Source organism: Camellia sinensis, chromosome 3 (assembly GCF_055761805.1).
Source record: "Camellia sinensis isolate YWXY chromosome 3, ASM5576180v1, whole genome shotgun sequence".
Taxonomy (NCBI): Eukaryota; Viridiplantae; Streptophyta; class Magnoliopsida; order Ericales; family Theaceae; genus Camellia; species Camellia sinensis.
Window position 1 is genome coordinate 177006535 of NC_138963.1, and position 23264 is coordinate 177029798.

Below are 23264 nucleotides of genomic sequence, written 5' to 3' on the forward strand. Positions count from 1 at the left end.
TTTAGGGTCAACATTCAAATGGTGCTACGAAACAGATGGGTCTACACCCGGCATCTCATATGGAGTCCACATAAATACATCAAGATTGCCGAGCACGAAGGATATTAGCTGCTGTCTGTTGGCTTGATTCAGGGAGGCGCCGACCATGAAGATCCTGTCTGGGTTTCCGTTGATTTCAACTCGATCTAGGGCTTCCATGGCCTTTTCATTAGGGAGCCGCCTAACATCGTCGAGGCTCTCCCTATCCGTCACTTCAATAGAGTTCACTTGCAACTCCTTTGGCCTTTTTTCAGAAAAGAGATAACATGCTTATGTCGATTGTTGGGAGCCACAGATTTGCTCAATGCCGTGTTCTGTCGGGAAGCGTAGCAGCTGATGATAAGTGCTTGGCGCGGCCTGCATAGTATGCAACCAAGTTCGCCCCATGATGAGATTATATGGCAAAGGAAGCTTGACGACCCAGAATTCCACATCCACTGTTCGGGAGCCCACTCAAACGGGTAGTGTGATTTTCCCCAATGGGTACTCTGGATTTACGTTGAAGCCAAATAATGGATAAGGAGCCGGAAACAGGTCTGATTCGTTGAAGCCGAGCTTAATGAAGATCTTGTAATACATAACCTCCGAAGTACTCCCCTGGTTTATGAGAACGCGTTCAACGGTAAATCGGTTTACATGTAGTTCAATGACCAATGGATCAATGTGGGGAGTGTTACGCCGATCAGATCAGAATCGTCGAAGATAATATTCGGAGCTTCATGGGGCTGTTTTGTTGGTGTAAGTTGCTTTTGGGGGACTAGATGTGACTGAATTGCATGCACGATTGGGGGCGTTGGCAGGCTGTAGATCATATGGATAACGCCGAGCGGAGGTGAATCCTGCCGAAGGGCAACTGTTTTGGTTGCGCTCTTTCGGACATGTTGCTGGAGCCGACCATCTTACACTAACTCCTCAATGTGGTCTTTCAAAGCATAGCAACGGTCAGTATCATGACCGTGATCCTTGTGATATTCACACCGCCTATCCCGTCTTCTCGTGTCGGGAGGTCCCATCATTTTGGACGGCCATTTAAAGAACGGAAGGTGTTGGACTTTGGACATAACTGAGCTAATTGGCTCTGAAAACTCCGTATATTTCTTGTCGGCGCGCTTTGTGCGCCTACTTTCGACTTGCAATTGTTCATTTGCTCGGTGAGAGCACTGATCGCTTGATCGGCGAGAATCCCGTTGCTTGTCTCGTTTAGCCCATTGCAGCAGTTCAGGGCTCTGAGGTGCACGAAACTTATCGGCTGAGCAATTTCAAGAGGGGCTGTTTTGTTGGCCATGAGTCCAGCTTTAACCCACAAGGCGTCATCTTCCGCTTTGTAGTATTCCTCCACTTTCTTCATCAACGCCCATACTGTTTTGTGGGGTCTTCTAGTCAGGGAACTGCGGAGGGCACTGCCAGGATGTAGCCCCATTTTAAAGGCGATGATGGCCATGGAGTCATTGCAAGCATCACCTACCAGATTGAAACATTCCCAATATCATGCCGAGTAAGCACGTAGGGTTTCCCCCGGTTGAATCTACATTGCCCACAGAGAATCGGCTTGCTTCGGTTGGACCTCATTAGTGATGAACCTTGCCCTAAAGGATTTTTGGAGTTGGTGGAAGCTTTTGATCAAAGCCGGCTCCAGTTTATAATACCACTTGACAGCCAATGGACCCAAACTGCTGGGAAATATTCGGCACATTAGGGCCTCGTCGTCTGCATACAATGTCATGGCTTGCTTGTAGTGATGGATGTGATCGGTGGGGTCTGACTTTCCATCATAGAGAGTGAATGACGGAGCTTTGAACTTTTTGGGAAGAGCCGCCCTTGCGATCCGTTGCACAAAGGGGTTATGTTGATTCTCGTCGTCCGAGTCATCTCGTCTTCGTTTAGACCTTGGACGTGGGCTCCTTTCAGAAGAATTGGAGATTGCTACTCGTCCCTTTTTTTTGGAATCTAGGGAGGACGAGTCAGAATCACTGCTACTGTCTTGTTTCCGAATTTGAGATCGTCGACCACCTGCCCTCAGGGATCATTCCAGATCCTGGTGTACAGCTTGTTTGGACTTCGCCACTTCCAAAGCCAAATCCTGACGGAGACGTTCGTTCTCAGCGATCATGTTCTCCAACCTCTAGTCATTTTGCTTTTCTTGCTCCATAAACGCTGGCATTGCATCATGTGCTGATGTCGATGGTGAACCGAAGTTCAAGGCCCTTCTTGCGATAATGTTGTCTGGCCCAAGCATATTTCTTGGAGTGGTTTTATCTTGGGTCGTAGGGTCTACAGCGACTACTGGAGGATCTTCCGTTACGCCCGCCATGGATGTGCTTGAGTATTCCCACAGACGGCGCCAATTGTGGGGATACGGTTTGGAAATACTCTTCTAATCTTGGGGGACACTCGTGATCCTCTTCAAGTCACCTGAAAAAGAATAAACACTCCGATCGGGGGTGCCGGGATTAGCACTCCGACGGACAAGTCAGTTTCTGCACTCAGGATTACTTGTATTTTAAGTTAAGCGTAATGGTTCTCACATACCTCTTTTATGGCTGATGTTCTTTTATTTATATCTCTTCTTTCTTGGGCCTCAGGATTGGACCCATCTTCAATTCTGCATTCGGCCTCTTTCGTAGCAAACCGCCTTTCACTCGACCCCTTGCTCAACCGGCTATTTGGCCGAGTAGGGTTGGATCTGAGCGTACGAGACGATGCTGAGTGCTATGTATTCCGACTCTTTTAGTTCAACTGTTCGGCCTCTTCACGACTCCCAATATTTGGCCCCCACAATTATATGTCAGTGTGAAGAGATTTCCTCATTTTATAGAGGTTTTCTTCTCACTGTATGGATGTTTATTTTTTCCCTTGTGTGAAAATTAGAATCCTTCTTGTATAGATGTTCTCTTTAGATTTTTTGAAATCTATTTTATATTTTAATTTATTTTATTAAATGATTTATTATCGTGTGTACACTATATTAATAATGGTGCTTTCTTATAAAAAATTATCTTTATTTCAAAACATAGATAAGGTCACAATAATCATTATAATTTAAAATTAACTATTTATAATTATTACATTAATTCATCATGACATCGACATCTCCAAATATGTTTATATCAAAAGTAAACAAACAATAAAAAAATAAAATTAAATAAAAAGATAAAGAAAGAACTAAACAAGCCCTTGATATAAATAAGACTTGGAACAGAGCAATATATCCAAATCAAAAGAACTCAACATGTGTAGGTTCCCACATTTCTTCTCTCTCCTACCCATTTTCTCTCTTACAGTCATCTTCCTCAGCACCACCATAGCACTACCACAGCCCGCGGCGGTGCTTCCACTCTCCACCGATTCGTGGTGGATCGTGGACGAAACAGGGCGGCGCGTGAAACTCTCATGTGTGAATTGGGCTTCTCATCTCGATGCTGTGGTGGCAGAGGGACTTAGCAAACAACCGATTGATTCAATCTCAAAGAAGATTGTGTTAATGGGATTCAACTGTGTTAGGCTCACTTGGCCTCTTTTCTTGGCAACCAATGATTCGTTGGCTAACACAACTATTAGACAGTCTTTTAGGAACCTTGGTTTGATTGAATCGATTGCCGGTTTTCAAGTCAACAACCCTTCTATCATTGATCACAGCCTTATCAATGTTTTCCAGGTAATTTTCTTTTCTTTTCTTTTCTGGGAAAATTGTATATATTCACATGGTGGTATACTTGGAAAGGGAATCAAAAGAGAAAGAGAGCATGAAAGAAGATTTTTTGTTTTTTGTTAATACAGTTTATCCTAGTGAATGGAGCGAACTGGTCCAAGCTCCTCAAGCCCAATCCCAAATGATCAAGCCCACCGGATAACCTGCAAACAAGTTCAACGGGGAACGGGGTAGTCCCCCAGTGAACCCTCTGACGAGCAAGTTAGGAAGAGAAGTAGAGTATATAGGGAGAGATTAGAGATAGAAAGCTTAACCTTTTTCTTGTCTTCAACGTTCGCTTATATCCTTTGGCAATCATTTCACTGTGCCTTCCGACCTGCTCTCCTCACCGAAAGCCTATGCTGTAGCTTACCTTGCTCAGGGTAAGGGGGTCCTGTTCCGGCAGAGAGGTGTTGCCGTAATAAATGCTGTGATGGGCTGCATTAATGGTGATGTGCAGTGGCAATAACTTTACAGATCTTTGTCTGCTGATGTGGCTCGTCCTTCTCTTACCGTGTGTCTGAATGTCATTGGCTCTTTATGCCATGTTGGACTCCAGCTGTCCTGGACCTCACCAGCTGGGTTATGCACTAGGCTCCAAGTGATGGGCTTGGATTGTCCATAGGTGATTCGTGGCATTTATGGGTTTATACATGTCAGTAGTCCCCCATTCCCGAGTGCAGCTTTAGTCCAACGAAGGGAATATTAATGATGTAGATGAGTGTGTTAGGGATTGGCAGGATGGAGGTCGACCGGAAGGGGTGATCGAGGGGGGTGAACTGACCGGGAGGTGGTCCAACTGCAGAGGGCGACCGAGTGGAAGGGCCGATCACGGAGAGGACCGACCGCAAGGTTGGCCGAGTGGGATGGTCGACACCAAGGAGGGCCGACCGCGGTGGTTGGCCGAGCGGGAGGGCCGACCGAGGTGTTGGCCAAGTGGGATGGTCGACAGCAAAGAGGGCCGACCGCGGTGGTTGGCCGAGCAGGAGGGCTGACCGTGAGGAGGCCCAACCGCGGTGTTTGGTCGAGCGGGAGGGTTGACCGCGAGGAGGGCCGACCGCGGCATTTGGCCAAGCGGGAGGGCTGACCGCGAGGAGGGCCGACTACGGCGTTTGACCGAGCGAGAGGGCTGACCGCGGTATTGGCCGAGTGGTATGGTCGACAGCAAGGAGAGCCGACCACGAAGGGTAAGGTGGAGGGGCGTGGGGCTCGAGACGCGGCGTGTCACGTGGTGAGTTGAAGGGGAAAAGACAGGGTAAGAGGAGGAGACAGTGGATCGTGGCCGTGCACGTGGCAATATCCCGTAGGGGGGAAGATTAGGCGTTGGATCAGAAATGAAACGGTAAGTCATTATGGGTGTTGAAGAGACAGTTTTGGCAGATGATTTTGAAAATTTTTCAAACTGGCAAAAATTAATTGGGATCCTTGGAATACGGGCAAACCGTGGGCTTTCAGCATTATTCGATTCACCTACTTGTTTACGAAAACTCAAAATATTCCAAGTGTGAATTCCTTTGTTGCTCACAATACACATCTGCAACACTTTTTCGATTTCCTTGTACCTGCCGCCGAAACGATTCGTAAACACACCACAGAAATGGCCCAAGAAGGAAATGCGATTGTCAGGGTAGACCCACTTGGAGATGATGATGCAGTGGAGCTAGCGGCGCAGTATAAGACAGAGAGGGTGGGGGAGTCGGTGGTACAATCCCATGGTTCCACCATGATAGCAGCTCCAAAGCCAATCAGCCAAGCGAAACCAAATCATTGGCACACGAAGGATGACAAATCCACGATTACTACGGCGTAGTTGGAGGCTATCCGCGAAAAATACCAGATCCCTGGGGAAGTGGAGCTATTGCTGCCGACATCAACGGAAAGGCCGTTTGACGCCAGGCTATGAGAGTTTTCCCTTTATGAGGAAGCTCTGAAGGGTGGACTGAGGTTGCCACTGCCGCAGGTGGTAGTGGATCTGCTCAACCGTCTGGAGGTAGCACCGGGGCAACTAATGCCCAATGCATAGAAGATCCTGCTGGCCTGTGCAAGTGCATGGCCAAAGGCGAATGGAGGGGAGGCCATGACAGTAGACGAATTCTTTACATGTTATAAAGCCTCAGGACAGCATGAGACGTAGGTCACTCTGCAGGCAGTAGTGGGGAAAGGGTTGGTGGCGGGGCTGCCGTCGTCGATCAAGGGATGACGACCACGATGGTTCTACGTGTCTGCTAATGGGGGGTTTGGAGTGCGTACCATTTGGAAAGTACCCATCAGGTCTGTGGAGCCGAAACTGGGAGCAACCGCGGAGGGGAGGGTGAAGGAGTGGAGGGAGAAAGAAGGGGCCAAATAGGACGAGCTCGTTCAGCCGTCTGCATTGTTTGAGGCAGGGTTGGGTCCAAAGCCAAGTAGTGGAGACCTCGAACGAGCGGAGTTGGAGGCGAGGAGAAGGGCTCAAGAGGCGGAGGATCAGGCCATCCTTGCTAAAGCCCAAAAATTCAAAGAGTCCCAGGCCGACCGACCACCAAAACCGGTTGCGAGGGAGAGGATTCGACCTCGTCCCAAACCCTTGGGAGAGAAAAACTTAGGCGATTTTGTGCCACGACCGCCCCCAACAGACCCTTTGAAGGAGAGGTCTTTGAAGGAGATAGAGGCGTTGGGCGTGGGGAAGAAGAAGAAGAGGGTGAGGCGAAGTGGGGGAGTGCCTGCCCAGAAGAGGAGGAGGGAGACAAGTGTGAAGGAAACCAGTGCTGCCAAGGGGGCTGAGGGGGGAGAAGTGAAGGGGACCCCAGGAAGGGTAGGTGGCCCAGAAGCGGTGGATGTTGCTTTAGAGGGCATGGAGGTGGTGCCAGTGGTGGCGGCGATCGTCGCAGGGGTCGCGAGGGCCGCCCCTGAAGGGCAAGGAGAAGATGGGGCAAGCGGCCTTGGCTCAAGAAGAGAAGAGCAGCCCCATGGGGGCCCTACACCCCAAGAAGGGGGAGTTAGTCTGACCACAGCGATCTACCACGCTCGCGCGGTGGCTAGGCGGCTAGAGGGAGAAGAAGGCCCAGCTAGGGCAGGAGCAGACCGCCTGGTGGGGATCGTAGAAGAGGTAGCCCTGCGCTGGGCATCCAGATTCAACGAGGCTGAACTGCTGAGGGGGTTATGCTCCACCCAAATTGAGGTAACCACCTTAGCAGGGGCTGCCAAACTCAAGGCAGATGAGGCCAAGGCCCAGCTTGCGAAGTTGGAGAGGGAGAGGGAGAGGGCGAGTTGGAAAGTTGCCCATGCTGAACTGCAAGCAGTTGAGGTGGAGTTGGAGAGCACACGCCGCCAGGTTATGTCGCTCGAGTTCCAACTTGCTGGCGAGCAGATGAAGTTGGAGGAGGCCCAAAGAGCCTGTGCCATCGCAGTCGAGCAACATGAAGAGGCCATGAGCAGTAATGAAGAGCTGGTCAGGCAAAAGATGAGGCCGATGGCAAAGTGGGCGATCTCCAGAAGGAACTGGAGGGCGAGCACGCCAAGGCAGTAGAGGAGAAGGAGAGGCTTCAGAAGGAGTTGGAAACAGAGAGAGCGCAGGTGACGGCAAAGAAGGAGAGCCTGAAGAAGGAATTAGAGGCAGAAAAGGCAAAGGCTACGTCAGAAAGGGCGACCCTGCAGAAAGAGCTGGACGAAGAGAGGGCGAAGGCAGCCTCTAAAAGGGCGACTTATCCCGATCTAAGCATCGTAGCAATGGAGCAATTCAAAGGGTCTACCGAATTTCAGATGGCGGTTGATGCCGCGGTCGCGAGCAGCCTGACTAGGCAAGAATTTGGGGGGGCGGGCCCATCGAGGACGACTACTGGAGGTAGAACTGAAGCAGAAGTTATTGAGAGCTTCCAGCAGTCAGACTTTTATAAGCACGAAATAGTTGAGTACTGGGACAGTAGCTGGAAGACATTCAAACGTAGAGCTGAAGAGCTGCTCCCAGACTTAGAACTTAGTAGTGTAACGATTGGCGAAGACAATGTGGCCCAAACCCCCCTGGATGAGGGCATTGAAAAAGAAGACCTCCTCTCCAGTGAGGAGGAGTAACTGGGGAGGAAGGAGAAAGAGACTATGTACTGACATTGTTTTTGTTGTTGTTGTTGTTGTTTTTTTTTTTTTGTTTTTTGAATTGCTGTAATGAACTTTTGTATAAAGTTGTGGATAAATAAAATTTCAGTTGTGTTGTGCATTTCACTATTTTTGCTTGTGCGTTTGAAGTTGAACTTGTAATAAAAACTCAATGCAGAGTAAACGTGTAATAGAAACTCAATGCAGGGTGAAGGTGAGCTTGTAATAAAAACTCAATGCAGAGTAAACGTGTAATAAAAACTCAATGCAGAGTGAAGGTGAACTTGTAATAAAAACTCAATGCAGAGTAAACGTGTAATAAAAACTCAACGCAGAGTAAACGTGTAATAAACACTCAATGCAGAGTAAAGGTGAACTTGTAATAAAAACTTAATGCAGGGTAAATTTAGTAGCTCGTCAATGCAGAGTGAAATTGAACTGGTAACAATGTAGAGTGAAATTTAAAATGCAGTAAAATTACAAGTTTGCGTTTGCCACACTGCTCAAGTAGGTTAGTGGTTTACGGAGTAAGGCTTGGTTTGTGAGTGTGATTGAGAAAAGCATAACCTGACTTGTGTAAGAACGGTTTTGGAATTCGATTGAGCAAAAAGTGGTCTAGAGATTTGGAGCTGGAATTGTGACTAAGTGTGTCTACTAATTCCATGAGCATGGAATTTGCATGGGTGGTCTTGACCGAGTCTTGCATTGCGTGCTCATTTGGGGCAAGACATTGTAGGTAACTGAGTCTGACTCTGAGACTGTGGCGCTCGGTCTAGCAGAGGATGTTTGTGCTCGGTCTGGCCGAGGCTGTTTCGTGCTCAGTCTGGCTGAGGGTTTTAGTGCTCGGTCTGGCTGAGGCTTTTTAGGCAGACCGAGTACTTTATGTTCGGTCTGGCAGAGGCTGTTAGTGCTCGGTCTGGCCGAGGCTTTTTCGTGCTCAGTCTGGTTGAGGTTTTTAGTGCTCAGTCTGGCTGAGGCTTTTTAGGCAGGCCGAGTACTTCATGTTCGGTCTGGCAGAGGCTGTTGACGGTCGGTCTGGCTGAGACTTGTAATAAGTGCTGCAAATGAGAATGTTATTGAGACAACACATAGATAGCCAAGGTATAGATTTGTTGTCATGATCAGTGTAATTCAGTCGATACAAGTTTACTTTATGTAACAAAGTAAAAAGAAAATACAACAACTGAGCAATACAAGAGTAGGGACTTATTGAAAGTAGCGCTTCAGGTGTTCAGCGTTCCAGGGGTGGGGGAGATCTCGACCTTCCATGTCCTGAAGTTGGTAAGTGCCCGGACGTGGTCGGGCCTTCACAACGTAGGGTCCCTCCCATTTGGGTGCCAGTTTGCCCTCGGTCGAATTTTTGGTAGCAAGGGTTGCTTCTCTCAAGACAAGGTCCCCTACGGCGAACTCCCTTGGTCGGACTTGGCAGTTGTAGTGTGCTCTCATTTTCTGTTGGTATGAGGCTAGTCGGACAGCAGTGGTTTCTCTGAGTTCTTCAATTAGGTCCAGGTCTGCCCGACGGAGCTTTTCCGTAAGTGTTGGATCCGGATGTAAAACTCTAGGGGTAGGCAGACTGACTTCTACCGGAATAACCGCCTCAGCGCCGTATGTTAAGCGAAAATGAGTTTCCCCAGTGGGAGTCCGTGCTGTAGTTCGGTAAGCCCAAAGTACATTTGGCAGTTCTTCGGCCCAAAGTCCCTTGGCAGCTTCTAGCTTGGTTTTGATGATCTTCAGAAGAGAACGGTTGGTGACCTCAATTTGGCCGTTGGCTTGGGGATGTCCAGGGGAAGAAAAACATGGTTGAATTTGGAGGTCCGCACAGAACTTCCTGTACTTGGCGTTGTCGAATTGTTTGCCGGTGTCGGAAACAATGGCCCGGGGAATGCCAAATCTGCAAACGATCAACTGCCAGATGAACTTGGTTGTGTTTCGCTCGGTAATGGTGGCAAGCGGTTCTGCCTCTACCCACTTAGTAAAATAATCAATGGTGACAATGGCAAATTTGGTCTGGCCTCGGCCGGTGGGTAAGGGGCCAACTAGGTCAATCCCCCACTTGGCGAACGGGTAGGGACTTCAAAGTGTGATCAATTCAGTAGGAGGGACACGGGGGATATTGGCAAAACGCTGACACTTATCACATTTGAGCACGAAGTTAGCCGCATCTTGGTTGAGAGTAGGCCAGAAATATCCAGTGCGAAGTATCTTGTGGGCCAGGGACCTGTCGCCCGAGTGATTGCCGCAGATACCCTCATGAATTTCTTGCATCACATAAGTTGCTTGAGTCGGATTGAGGCACCGCAGATAAGGGCGTGAGAAACCATGTTTGTACAAAATACCGCTGACGATGATGTAATTGGACGACCGGGCCCTGACTTTGGTGGCTTGCTGTTGGTCGTTTGAAAGTTCCCTCGTTGTCAGGAATAGAAAGATGTCCGACGCCCAAGGGATGGGCTCATTTTGAAGGAATTGTATTTCATGCTGGTCGGGGGAAATGGAGGGGTGGGATAGGTATTTGAGGTGGACACCACTGCTGAGGTCGGACTGGTTTGCGGAAGCCAACTGGGCCATCTCATCTGCCTCAGAGTTCTCCGCCCAAAGAATGTGCTTGATGTGGAAGGTATTGAAGAGGCGAACAAGGGGAAGTGCAAGATCCCTGTAAGCCCGCATTGTGTCCTCATTGGCATCGAATTCTCCCGTGATCTGTCCGACGATGAGCTGGGAGTCACTGAGCACTCGGATGTGGCTGACACCAATGTCCCTGGCTAGGCGTAGGCCTGCTATCAGTGCCTTATATTCGGCCTCATTGTTACTAGCCTCAAACAAGAAACGGAGTGCACATTTGAAATAACCACCCTCAGGGGTAGTGAGGATGAGGCCCGCCCCACTACCTTGCTTGTGGGATGATCCGTCGACGTTGAGGGTCCAAGAGTGAGGGTCTTCTGGCTCGATGGGAGCTGGTGGGGGTGGAGAGGCAGTGGTTGGGGTGGGATTAGTGAATTCCAGGATGAAGTCGGCTATAGCCTGCCCCTTAATTGCTGTTCGGGGTCGGTATGAGATGTCAAACTGGCTGAGTTCCACTGACCACTGCATGAGTCTGCCGGAAAGTTCTGGTTGCTGCATGACCTTCTTCAAGGGTTGGTCGGTGAGGACCACTATGGAATGGGCTTGGAAGTAAGGACGGAGTCATCTGGAGGCGATGACCAAGGCCAAGGACAATTTTTCTAACAGTGGGTAGTTCTGTTCCGCTCCCTGGAGGGCCCGACTAATGTAGTAGATTGATCGTTGGACAGAGCCGTCTTCCCTGATAAGTGCTGCACTAACGGTGGTGTTTGATACGGCTAAGTAGAGGAAGAGGGGTTCGCCCATGATTGCCTGTGAAAGGAGGGGAGGGTTGGCCATGCACTGTTTCAACTGTTGAAAAGCCTCTTCGGATTCAGATGTCCATTCAAAAGTTTGCCGAAGAACTTTGAAGAATGGTAGGCACTTATCTGTTGCGCGGGAAATGAAACGATTGAGGGCTGCAACTCGGCCAGTGAGTCTTTGGGCCTCCTTAACCGGTCTGGGTGACTGCATCTCGACCAAGGCCTTGATCTTTTCAAGGTTAGCTTCAATACCCCGCTGACTGACCATAAAACCCAGAAACTTCCTGGATCCTACGCCGAAGGCGCATTTCTCTTGGTTGAGCTTCATTTGGTACTTACGTAGGGTGGCGAAGGTCTCCCGCAGGTCGGTCAGATGATCAGTGGAGAGTTTGCTCTTGACTAGCATGTCGTCGACATATACTTCCATATTCCGACCTATTTGGTGATGGAAGACGGCATTGACCAACCGTTGGTAGGTGGCCCCAGCGTTCTTCAATCCGAATGGCATTACTCGGTAATGGTAGGCACCTCGGTCGGTGATGAAGGATGTATGTTCCCGATCGGACGGGTGCATCAGGATTTGGTTGTAGCCAGAGAAAGCATCCATGAAGCTGAGCATTTGATGACCGGCCGTGGCGCCGACCAACAGATCTATGCGGGGAAGAGGATAGCTGTCTTTGGGGCAAACTCGGTTCAGGTCAGAGTAATCGACACAGAGTCGCCATTTGCCATTGTTCTTGCGGACGAGGACCACGTTTGACAACCACTTAGGGTAGTCGACATTTTTGATAAATTGGGCCTCAAGGAGCTTGTCGACCTCTGCGGCTATAAGAGTATTGCGCTCCGGATGAAAGATGCGTTGCTTCTGGCGGTAAGGTCGGAAATGAGGTTCAATGCTGAGGCGATAAGTTATGAAAGAAGGGTCAATGCCTGGCATATCTGAATGAGTCCAGGCAAATACATCATTGTGCTCGGTCAGAAGGGTAATAAGGTCGGCCTTAGCTTGGAGGGATAGTTGGCTGCCGATCTTAGCAGTTTTCATTGGGTTGGTGGGATCGATGGGAATCTCAACGAGCTCCTCTACCAGTTCGCCTCTGACCAGCTCGTCCTCATCTCGGGCGTCAAGTCTTTCAATGATCATGGCCTCCTTCAGCTTGACTTCCTTGAGTGAGGTGACATAACATTCCCTGGCTATGGTCTGCTCTCCCCGTACTGTCCCGATGCCCTGGTCGGTGGGAAACTTTATGGCGAGGTGGTAGGTTGAAGTGATAGCTTAGAAAGCGTTGAGGGCGGTGCGACCAAGGATAATGTTGTAGGCAGAGGGACAGTCGACCATAAGGAAGGTGAACAACTTGGTAGTCTGCCGTGGGTATTCGCCGATGGTGATGGGGAGATCGATGGAGCCGATGGAGGTCACGCGGTCACTAGTGAAACCGACCAAAGGGGTTTTGAGGGGAGACAGACTTTCCTCTCCAATTTTGAGCTGGCAGAAGTAGCTGAGGAATATGATGTCTGAAGAACTGCCGTTGTCGATGAGAACCCGTCTGACCTTATAGTTGGAGAGAAGGGCGGAGATGACGAGAGGGTCATCATGAGGATAACGGATGCCAGTACAGTCGGCGTCCGTGAAGGTGATGGGCTCTATCCCCTGCTTGAGCTGTTTGGGGGGTCGGTCTACTATGTCCATTGCTATGTCCGAGCCTTGCCTTATCTTCTTGAGCTCTGCCCTCTGAGTGGAGTGGGATGGTCCGCCACAAGCAAGGCCGCCAGAAATGACTCGGATTTCACCAACTGGCAGAGGGGGATTACCTGGGGGCCGAGGCTGTTGTGAGGGGCGGTCATGGCCTTAGTTAGGTTGGGCTGGCTGCCGGGGTGGGGTACGCCGGCGGTTGTTTCTGAGGGGCTCGGTTCTTTGCCTCTGTTGTGGGCGGGTGTCCGTGAATCGGCTGAGACGCCCATGACGAATAAGGGTCTCGACCTGATCCTTGAGGTTGATGCAGTCATCAGTGTTGTGGCCATGGTCTTTGTGGAAACGACAATATTTGGACTAGTCTTTCCGGTTGGAAGGGGTCCGTGAGGGTAGGGGCCATTTGAGGGGGTAATCCCGTTGGATCTGGTGGAGGACTTGTTCCATGGAAGAATTAAGGGGCGTGTACCGCTCGAACCGATCGGGCGGTCGGGCTGGTGCCGACTGATCAGTGCGAAGAGGTCGGTCGATATATTGGGGTGTTTGGCTGTTATACTGGGTGTTTCTGGGTTCCGAGCCTTTTCTCTTTTCTCTGGGGGCCGGGTTTTTGGATATTGGATCCTGCCGAGCGGCTAGTGAATCTTCGGCATTCATGTATTTCTGGGCTTTGGATAATAGGGCTGCCATGGAGGTCGGGGGGTTTTTGGAGAGGGAGAAGAGGAAATCGGACAATCGTAGCCCGGCCATGAAAGCCGTGAGGATGACCTTATCGTCATTCTCCGCTACTTGTAGGGCTTCGGTGTTGAAGCGGGTAACGAAGTTGCGCAGCGACTCCCCTTCGGTCTGACGGATGTTGAGGAGTTGGGTTGCAGGGCGGCGTTGGCGCTGGGCTCCAATGAAATGGCTGAGGAAGGAGTCGCTGAGATGTTGGAAAGTGGAGACAGAGTCTGCTGGTAACTGACTGAACCACAGTCAAGCTGACCCCTTTAGTGTCACGAGCAAAGCCCGACACATGATCTCGTCAGGGAAGGCATGGAGGATCATGAGGGTACGGTAGGTCTCCAGATGGTCGACTGGGTCCGTCGTACCGTCAAAGGAGTCAATGGTGGACATTTTGAACTTGGCGGGCAAAGGTTTGTCCCGGATGGAGGCAACAAATGGTGAATTTGCCGTGGTAGAGGGTTTATGCTGAATGTTCTGCATGACCCCTTGGAGTTGGAGCTTCATTGCTCGGACCTCAGCGTCCTAGAGGGGAACGTGGTCACCATGGTCAATCAATGGAGGCTGGACACTGCTGGCCTCTCCTTCAGGGGCTAGTGCTAAGACCGACGGGTGTAGGGGTGGGGGTGGTGGATTTATATGTGGATGGGGAGGTTGCAAACCTTCTATGTTGGGTAGATGGAGGTGGAGCAGTATGGCTCAGGGCTCTTTCTTGGTTGGGGGGAATATTTGGAGGTGGTGGAGGAGGCATCGGAAGGTTTCTATAGAGTAAAGCATTTATCAAGTCCTGGTTTTGCTCGGCCATGTGGTTAATGTTGTTGGTAAACTCGATAAAATACTGTAGTGGGTTGTTTGGATTGGGGGGGTCGGCCTGATGGTCAACAGCATTATTGTGAGAAGCCATGGATCTAGTCGTGACCATGCACTTTGACGGGTAGGAGAAAAAGGTTGTTGGAACGGGGTCTCCGGCGACAGTGAACACAACTGGCGCGAGGAGCAAAGTGTTCCCACAGACGGCGCCAACTGTTGATACAGTTTATCCCAGTGAATGGAGCGAACTGGTCCAAGCTCCTCAAGCCCAAGCCCAAATGATCAAGCTCACCGGATAACCTGCAAACAAGTTCAACGGGGAACGGGGTAGTTCCCCAGTGAACCCTCCGACGAGCAAGTTAGGAAGAGAAGTAGAGTATATGGGGAGAGATTAGAGATAGAAAGCTTAACCTTTTTCTTGTCTTCAACGTTCGCTTATATCTTTTGGCAATCATTTCGCTGTCCCTTCCGACCTGCTCTCCTCGCCGAAAGCCTATGCTGTAGCTTACCTTGCTCAGGGTAAGGGGGTCCTGTTCCGGCGGAGAGGTGTTGTCGTAATAAATGTTGTGATAGGCTGCATTAATGGTGATGTGCAATGGCAATAACTTTGCAGATCTTTGTCTGCTGATGTGGCTCGTCCTTCTCTTGCCGTGTGTCTGAATGTCATTGGCTCTTTATGCCATGTTGGACTCCAGCTGTCCTGGATCTCACCAGCTGGGTTATGCACTAGGCTCCAAGTGATGGGCTTGGATTGTCCATAGGTGATTCGTGGCCTTTATGGGCTTATACATGTCAATTTTGATTGGGTTATTGCTTGTTTGATCATGACATTGACACCTATTATTTATGGCTGAGAGAGACTGATCATAAAAGCCATCTCCCACAGTTGAATCACTAGTGTAGTGTTGGGTAGTAACGATTAGGATTTTGGTTTATATTTATAAAAATTTTATAAATTGATTTTTTGTTTATTTTTTTGAAAAACATAAATTATAAACGTGTTTGATTTGAATAAAATATTTAAAAAAATTTAAAAACATAAATTAAAAAATATATTTGTTCAAGCCTTAAATATTTATATTTATTTTTTTATTATTTATGACAATGGGATCATACACATTATTATAATTGGAAAAAAAAAATTAATTGAAAAACAATTATTTAAAAAAATTAATTGAAAAAAAAAATTTGTTAGTCAAATTTTTCTATTTAAAAACCAACGTAAACTCATTCTTTGAGTTTACGTTTTTTCTTGAAATTTACAAACTGATACAACCATTTATAAACAAAAAAATTATCAAACAAATTTTTATGAATTTTTTTAAAATTTTGTAAATATAAACTGAAAACTAAAAACGAAAACCAAATAGGTATTAGTTATTGCTAGATTTTAAGTTTTTTACAATAGATAATGATTTAAAGCTATGTTTGGTTTTGGTTTTCTAGTTAAAAAAGCATAAAATATAAAATTGATTACATAAGTCAATAAGATTAAATGTTACATCTAAATCATAATCTTTATACTTTTTCTCTCACAAAAAAATCAAAAAAGCCAAAAATAAAAACTAAGCGAGATTAAAAAAGTCAGGCTAAAATAATTAAAAAAATCAAAAAATCAAGCTGTTTTAGCTCTTTCCAAACGAAAACTAAGTGTCATATTTTGGCAATATATTATTTCTTCATTTTTTTAATATAAATATCAAATTGAAAAGCTATATGTCGGTCCCACCATGATAAATATAGAATTTAGGGTTGGACAAATGTCAATATAATTTGTAAAAACTAAATCGCTTGAATCAATTTGTCATATTGTAACAACCGTCGTCACTGTCTACCGTTTAACCACTGATTACCGCTAAACTGAAACTGATTATGACTGATGATTGACCTGAATAAACTACTGAACTGACTGACTGAAAGTGAAACTGAATTGATTGAGTATACCTGTTGAATTGTAATTCTATCTGTTTGACTGTTTGATTATCTGTTCATGTTTTTATGTTTAAATTGCAAATTGAAGGCCTTATCGGCGGCCGAATCCGAAATTGATTGATGATTTGTGATCCTTAGAATTAATGTGATTTTATGGTATATTTACATTAAAACTGATTATGTATGATTAAATTAGATCAAAATGAGTTAAATTGCAATAGTTGTCTTATTTACCATATTGCCATCCTTAGTGGCCCACTACCTCAACATGTTGAGCCTTGTACACACTTAGATCAAACATTTGCTCAGCTCATTTCCCTTGTTCTTGCCGACCAAGAGAGTTAGAGTGTGAGGAAGTGAGTTCCTCATTGGTAATTGCTTGTAGACTTGAAGAATTGAAGAGTAAATTGGCAAATTGAGCTCCTAGACCTAAGGTAGTGTGATTACCCTCTTGTTTGTGAATTGGACTTGTTCTTGCATGGTTATTGTCAAATTTAGTGGATTAAGGCATGAAATAGCTTCACATGTTGAATTAGAACTCATTTCATGCATGCATGTTTGAATTGTTCATTTTTGAGTTGATTTCATGGAGAATTGTCACATGCATGCTCATGGTTAAGTTAAGTCCATGTTTTCATCTTGTTTTGGAACAATTGGCTCCTTAGAGCATCAAATTGAAGCTTTGAATTGGTTTGAATTCATGCATGTTTGCATGTTCTCCATATTCATGAAATTGGTTTGAAATTGGGTTTGAATTAAACACCCTTAGGCTTTGATTTCTCAAATCGAGTTTTGAATCATGTTTAACTATGAGTTTATAAGAGTTTTCCAGAAAATGGGCCCAAGAGGATCGGTTTTGATGCATTTATACTTGGTTTTGAGCTTGGAAGTGCAATTTGGAATTTCCAGATTTTACACTCCCGCTCGAGCGGGGAAAGTGGCGCTCAAGCGGGGAATTCGAGCATCCAGCATTTTTTGCACTGTTTTACAGTCCGCTCGAGCGAAGTATTGGACGCTCGAGCGGAGGCATGTGTCTCACGCTCGAGCGGGCATCGAGCGTCCGTCGAACGGAGATTCCACATATCCAGCACTTTTAACTGTTTTGCAGAACGCTCGAGCGGGTAAGTCTACGCTCGAGCGGAAACCTTTGTCTGCATGTCCGCTCGAGCGGATCAATCTACGCTCGAGCGTGACCCCTGTTTTCTGAAAAGTCTGAAAATGCTTTTAAAAGTACACATTTGCATCCTCATCCCATTCTAGGCATTCTTAGGCCTAGTTTAAGGCATCATAGTGAGGATATAGATGTAGAAACACACCGAAGCAATTAGGGATTAAGTTATTATTTTTCCCAACCGTGTAGCTTAGTGCGTGTTAATCTGTAACTGTGTAGGTTTGGCTTTTTGAGGGGACGCTCTAGCTTACTGTAGCCCAGAACTCTGTGAGTAACATCTGTGTAAAGATATGCTCAAAATGATTATCTTTCGAACAATTGAACTGTACTGCTTTCTGAACTGTTACTGTTAATTGAATGAATGTATGTCCTATATTCTGAACTGTATTGTGGCATCCTTAGCAACTACTGTTTACTGTTACTGTTACAGAGATCTCTGTCGGTTCCCTCGTTGGAACCACTACTGTTACTGACTGATGGCCATCATTTACTGCTCGGTCTTTTAAGACCTACTGTTTATTGTACTGTTATGCTAATGGATGTACCACATATGACTGTACTGACCGAACGACTGAAATACTGCTTTAATGAACTGTTTTAATTACTGTAGGGACATTCATTCTTAACCCCTTTACGCATTGTGTTATTCACTGGATTTTAGCTCACTGCTCATATATATATGTAGGTGTCCAGGCACCAGACCGCAGCTAGGAGCAGTGAGGTTAACTCCAGTTTTGTCAAGCCAACCTATGTGCCTCAATGCGGGGTTCTGAGTCTGCCATGCTATGGCTTATGGGTCTTTTATTTCCCCCTTCGGTCTCTGTATCTGTTTTGTGAACTGTATAGACTGATAGCACTGTACTGTACTACTATATAAGGGATTGAGTCCCTATTCTGAATGAATGTAAATATTGTACATACCGTTCGGTACTGTTTACGTATATATGTATCAAAGTCTTTTTGGCATATAGACTGTCAGAGCTCATTGGACATTATTTATTTACTGTATTGGCTTCCGCCAGGCCCTGTACTCTGTTTTACTGTATTACTGTTAAGCAGGCCTTCGGTAATCTCGGATTACTGGCCGGTTACGGTGCTAAACCCATGGAGCCGGGTTTGGGTCGTGACACATATAAAATGGACAATTTTAATTGTCTGAGCAGGTGAATGTGTATAGATTTTTCTCAATATGTTTAAATTTAAACGGATAACAGATGAGAGATCACTCGATCGATCAATCCTCTAAAGAAAATGATATTACACTTTTATAATTTATGCATTAAAAATAAGGTATTTTATTTAGTACTTATATTTACTATTTATGAAATATAAAAGTTGTACTTTATTTTTGTTATAAAAAATGGAGAATAAAAAATTTTGGGCTCAGAATAATAAAGAATTATTGAAAAATAGTTCAAAAAAAAAGCTAACCAAGAAACCGCCAAACTGCCAAGAAAATGATGTTATACTTTTATAATTTGTGTGTTAAAAATAAGATATTTTATTTAGTAATTATATTTGTTATTTATGAAATATAAAAGTTGTACCGTTATTTTTGTTATAAAAAATGAAGAATAAAAATTTTTGGACTCAAAATAGTAAAGAATTATATTGAAAATATAATTGAAAACAAACCTTAAACAATAAAGCTCAAACTGGTAAAAAAAATTGAAGTGCCTATTGTATTTTAGTAATAAATAATAAATTACAAAATAAACTTTGGTTATTTATGTCTGTGAGCTACCTAGTACAGTGACTCAATATTATCGCCCATCGTAAAGATTTCACTATTTTACTGCTTGTTATGAGTAATATATAGCAACACTATAAAATATTCTGACTCTTTAATATTCTGAGTGTTAGGTTGTGTTTGATTAAAAAATTTATGAACAGATTTGAAAAGGGAAAAAAATGTATAAAATTAAATACAGTATAAATATATTTTATTTAAATTTTAATTACTTTTTTCTTTTCTTTTTAAATTTTTTTTTTAAAATTTTCTAACCAAACACTGTGTGCCATTTTGAGAACATGGTAAAAAGTCACATTTTTGAACAAAATGTCCAAAAACGTGGCTGCCAAAAACGCCAGAAAAGCCATTTGGCAAGTGTCAAAAATGCAGTCGTAAAATTACAAATTAGGGCCTATGAAAAAAAAATAAAAAAATAAATCTCTTATGTTGGGTAAGAGTATTTTGGTCATTTTAATTTGATTTGACACCATAAATAAATATTAAACTAAAAAGCAAAAAATTAACTTTTTACCAACTTCTCAAATCACTTTCAAAAAAATCAAAAAACTTGATAAAATATCAAAAGTTAATTTTTTACCAACTTCTCGAAACATCCCTGTCTTAAAAGTCCAGATTTGCTGAGACTTCTGGACATTAACCTTCTTGTTGGATCTTGGATGTGGATAAATGATGTAATTGATTGGATAATTATTTGAAATGACCAAAAGTTTTTAATTTTTTTTTTTTATAAAAATTTTAATTTGGATGACCTCAACCTTGACAATAATGATGATGGGTGACGACAATGACATACAACGATCTTATAGATAATATTCTTTTACGTTACTTGAAATCATAATGTTAAATGCTCTCATATGCACCTTATATAATTCTATATAAAATAATATAAATTTTTATTACTTTACATAAATAATAATATAAAAATATGTAAATAAAATATAAATTCACATAATCACATAATTTTTTATAAATTTATAATAATTTATATTTAATTTACATAAATATGCATTGCATACCGAAAAAATTTCCTTGTATAATATATTATGAATAATTTAAAGGTAAAATTTTATTTTATTCTTTTGTAGTTTGAGGTTGAGTATCTTATTTTTATAGTTTGAATATAATTAGAAAGTTTCCTATGTAATTTTAAATTAAAATGTTACCGTTAGGTCTTTTAATCCAAACTAATGAAATATATATCCCACACTATTTTTTAGGATGAAATTAATTTTTTGAAAAAATAAAGTAAAATGAATATGATAAAAATTAAATTAATATGTTAATTAAAAATAAAACAGTTAAGAAATTTATTGCAAAAAATGACGTGGCCCGAATTTAGAGTTTGTACAATAAGGATGCAAACTTTAAATAAATCTCAGGTGCATAATATTTTTTAGTGAAAAGAAGTGGACTAAACCAACTATAAAAATCTAGAAAAACGGTAAAGAAATTTATCGGAAAAAATGATTATACAGCAAGATCCATACATAAAATGAATTTCAAATGTATAATATTTTCTTTTCAAGATATGTTTTTGAATAAATTTTCTAAATCGTTAGCATTGCTGTATATGTGAAAAGACGGAGACCAAACAAACAACCATCTTATAATTTTGGATAAATTATAAATATACGTGTTTAGATTTACTTAAAATATAAATTATCTCATTTGATTTTGAAAATTATAAATATTCTATTTTGAGAATTTGTCATTTAACAAAAAATAAAATTTATAACTATTTTCTTATATAATAATAAAATTATTAGAACTGTTAATTAAAATATATTACTGACATCATAATAAAAAGTAATTAAAAATTTTAAGAGACATTATGTACCTTTCAAAACTACAAAGAGACAAATCAATATTTTTTAGGCAAATTTGAGAAAGTGTAATTATAATTAACTCTATAACTTTGTGCAATATATTTGATTGAGGAGTGTTTGGATTGTTGAATTTCTCAGGCAGTGGTATCAAGCCTTGGGGATAACAATGTAATGGTGATATTCGACAATCACATCAGCAAGCTTGGTTGGTGTTGCAGCAAATTCGACGGCAGTGGACTCTTTGGAGACCGGTACTTCAATCCTGACCTTTGGATTAAAGGCCTAATCATGATGGCCTCTTTGTTTAAGGGCACCCCAATGTTGTTGGGATGAGTTTGAGGAATGAACTTCGTGGCCCCAAAGAAAATGTCAATGATTGGTACAGGTAATAAATAGTAAATTACAAATATACTCACTCACTCAGTGGTTTAAAATATAGATTATCTCATATATTTTTTAAAATTACATTTTATTTTTTTAAGGGTAAATTATATTAACGGTCCCTATAGTTTGGGGCTTATATCATTTTGATCTTGACTTTTTAATTGTGACACATTTGACCATGAATTTTGAATCTTATTCCAAATAAGGACAATTGAAGATACTATTACTTAATTTCAAAGGCAAAATAGTCAATTTGATAAAATATAAAACTAATTTGACAAAAATAAATGTCAAAAAAATATTTTTGAATTTTTGAAAATTATTTCTACCCACTAAAGATAAAATTATATAAACTTGATAAATCTTTTAAACATTTATTTATTTTACCAAATTTATTTTTATTATATGTTTGGATGATGGGTGGTTATTTTTATTTTTATTTTCATTACATTAACTTTTATTTTTCTAAAAGCCAAATATGGAGATAATTTTGATATCATTATTAAACCAATCCATTAAATCAAAAAATTCAAAACTAAAAACATTTTATATATCAATTACACATTACATCCTAACAAGCACCCATTACATGATCATCATCCAAATACATATTAAAAATTAATTTAGTAAAAAAAATGTTTAAAAGATTTATCAATTTTACATAATTTTATCTTTAGTGAGTAGAAATAATTTTTAAAAAATAAAAAATATTTTTTTTGACATTTATTTTTGTCAGATTAGTTTATATTTTATCAAATTAACTATTTTGCCATTGAAATTAAGTAATGGTATCTTCAATTGTCCTGATTTGGAACAAGATTCAAAATTCAGGGTCAAATGTGTCACAATTGAAAAGTTAAGGACCAAAGTGACATGAGCTCCAAATTATAGGGACTGTTAGTGTAATTCGCCATTTTTTTAAATTTCTAATCACATATGAGAAATTGTCTTTTTTATTAATAAATCATAAAATTTATTAATAATTTTTAATTATATCGTGAATATATTTTAATTAATAATTAATATAATTTTATTGTATTATAAAAGAGTAGTTATGAATTTTTTTTTTTTATTAATTTGGTTAAATAAATTTTTTTTAAAAATATTTATAGTTTTTAAAATTACAGGAAACAAATTGTATTTTAAACAAATTTCAGAGGGTGTATTTGTAATTTATCCTAAATAAGAATATTCTATTACTCCAAAAAAGGCAAAATTACATTTAAAAAAAAAAAGAAAAAAATTTAGGGTTTGAACCTTACAATAAAATAAATTTTGAATTTTTAGTTTTGTCAATTTAAATCTTAATCTTTTAATTTATTTTCAATCTAACTATTTTCGTCAAGTAAAATCGATAAAAAAGAATATTTTACTCATAAACTTAATGTAGGTATATATAAAATATTTAAAATATCATTTTCGTTGAGCTTAATGACTAAATTATTATTTTTTTCGTAGATTTTACTTAATGAAAATAGACAACTAATTTAGATTGAAAACAAATAAAAAATTTGGATTTAATTTGGCAAAATTTAAAAATAAATGTTTATTTTGTTATAGGGTCAAATCCTTAATTTATTATTATTATTTATTTATTTTTATTTTTTTATAATTTCTCAAAAAAAATTCGAAAAACTATTAACTAGTTTCCAAATATCATATGACAATTATCTATGTGGTGCTCTAGGAAAATAAAGAATGACGAAATACAATAAATAAGTGTACTTTTTGACTTTTTTTGTATTATATGTAGAAAAAATAGAGAGGATATGTTGATTGATGTGACCTAAAAAAGATAAAAAGATGAAATAAGTGCACTTTTTT

At 42.2% G+C, this 23264-nt stretch overlaps 1 long non-coding RNA gene and 1 pseudogene across 2 annotated transcripts in view; one reads left to right on the forward strand and one right to left on the reverse strand.

The window, feature by feature from the left end:
* The window catches only part of LOC145822941 (uncharacterized), a 67190-nt gene that overhangs the window by 7642 nt on the left and 36284 nt on the right, over window positions 1-23264 (reverse strand). The gene's annotated exons all lie outside the window — the stretch shown is intronic.
* LOC145789051 (glycosyl hydrolase 5 family protein-like) overlaps window positions 3269-23264 on the forward strand; it is a 30288-nt pseudogene continuing 10292 nt past the window's right edge. Inside the window, exons 1-2 of the transcript XR_014364803.1 lie at window positions 3269-3694; window positions 21195-21441. The product of XR_014364803.1 is annotated as a glycosyl hydrolase 5 family protein-like (transcript). The remainder of the gene's footprint in view (window positions 3695-21194; window positions 21442-23264) is intronic.